The following is a 2,243-nucleotide window of genomic DNA, read 5'->3' as shown; positions in this document are numbered from 1 at the left end:
TTCTTTCTGCAGCTGTGCAGCCTCCATGCCACACGTTGATGCTGGAGCACAGGATGCTCTCCACTGCACACCTGTAGAAGGAGGTGAGTTTAAGGACGTGTGTTTAGCCACAAGATAAGCTGCTGATTCATGAATGTAGCTCCACCTGCTCTCACTGTAACACTTGAGTCTGCACAGAGTTCTTCACGCAGTCGCCTCCTCCCTCGCTGAATACAACAGCCCCTCACTGCTGCTTCACACTTACTAACCTCGTGACGGCAGCGCAGCTGAAGAGGGTTATTATTTAATATATAAATGGTAAATGGACTGTATTCATATATCATATGTATTCATATATCATATGTATTCATATATCATATAGAAGCTCTCGACCTTTGACCTCTCTAAGTGTCTTTAAGAATCTGTTGGACTCCTGGCAGGGACCAATGCAGACATGTTCCTGTTTTTAGTTTTATACATTTGTCTCGGAATCTAGCAGTTTTTTTGGTTTTGTTACCTTTTTCCTTTTAGCCATCCTATTTGTTAAAAAAAAAAAAAAAAAAAAAAAAAACTGTAGTATGAGTTTTTATAACTGCTTATTGTTGTCGCTGTTGTCCATTGTTGTCATCTTTCTTTGTTGAAATCAGGTCTCTCTTGTAAATGAGTCCTCGAGGCTCAATGGGATTTACCTGTATAAATAAAGGTTGATTGATATTCATATATCACATGTATTCATATATCACATGTATTCATATATACTGTATTCTGTCTTATCAAGACACAAAGCTCTTTACTTCTGCAATGATAATTGAACAAATCATTCTACAGACACTAATCAGAGCTTTGTCACATTCATACACTGATGGACACACATCACAGGCAATGAGGGGTTCAGTGTCTTGCCCAGGGACACTTCAGCATGTGACTGCTGGTGGAATTCGAACCCCCAACTCTTGCATTGGAGGACGACTGCTCTAACCACTCAGCCACAGCCGCCTCCAATATTTATGTAAATAAATGTGTAAAAAACAAACTTTAATATATGTAACCAACAAAGTCCTTGCTATATATATATATATATATATATATATATATATATATATATATATTTTTTTTTTTTTTTTTTTTTTTTTTAAAAACAAATGGGGATGTGATGGGAGGTATTTTAACGAGTGATTTGAGTGATCATTTACCAGTTTTCACTATTTATAAAAATGATCAAAACATTACAAAAGAAATCACAATTAAGAAAAAACAATAAACACATCAAAAAAAGCAATGGACAAATTAAAAGATGATTTACATAAACAAAGCTGGAAAGACGTGTATGTTGATGATGTGAACAGATCATATGATGAGTTTATGAATATTTTAGGAGCTCTGTATGAAAAGAATTGTGTGCAAAATAATTGTACAAAAAGAAATGTTGTTGACCAACCATGGATGATGAAAGGGTTGAGAAATGCTTGTAAAAAAATAATTATTTGTTTCATGTTTCTTGAAACTGAGAACACAAGAGGCTGAAGAGAAATATAAGAAGTATAAAAATAAATTAGTAGCGATTATAAGGAAACACAAGAAGGAATATTATAGTGATTTATTAAATAAAAGTAATGGTGATATGGGGCAGCACGGTGGTGCAACTGGTAGAGCTGCTGCCTCTCAGCGAGCAGGTCCCTGGTTCAAACCCCGGTCCAGGGGCCTTTCTGGGTGGAGTTTGCATGTTCTCTCCGTGCATGCGTGGGTTTTCTCCGGGTACTCCGGTTTCCTCCCACAGACCAAAAACATGCATGTTAGACTGATTGGTAACTTTAAATTGTCCCTAGGTGAGAGAGGGAATGGTTGTTTGTCTCATTTGTCTCTATGTGTCCCTGTGATGGACTGGAGACCTGTCCAGGGTGTCCCCCGCCCCTCACACAGTGATTGCTGGACATGGACACCAGCGACCCCCGTGACCCAAAATGGAATAAGCGGGTAAAGAAAATGGATGGATAATGGTGATATGAAAGCAACATGGCGAGTAATAAATAGTGTTCTGAAAAGTCATAAAGCAAAAACAGGTATTTCACAATATTTTCTGAAGGATGATGATGAAATCCATGATGAAAATGAAATTGTAAATGGATTTAATCATCATTTTGTGAACGTTGGATCAAGCCTTGCAGCTAAAATACCAAAAGTAGACAATAATGTGAACCATTCAGTTATAAGTTGTGACAACAGTATTTTTCTTAATGGAACTGACAAAGAAGAAATAATGAATG

The sequence above is a fragment of the Nematolebias whitei genome, chromosome 9, assembly GCF_014905685.2.
Source record: "Nematolebias whitei isolate Nwh7 chromosome 9, NemWhi1, whole genome shotgun sequence".
NCBI classification, from domain to species: Eukaryota; Metazoa; Chordata; class Actinopteri; order Cyprinodontiformes; family Rivulidae; genus Nematolebias; species Nematolebias whitei.
Note: the sequence above shows the minus strand (reverse complement) of the source record.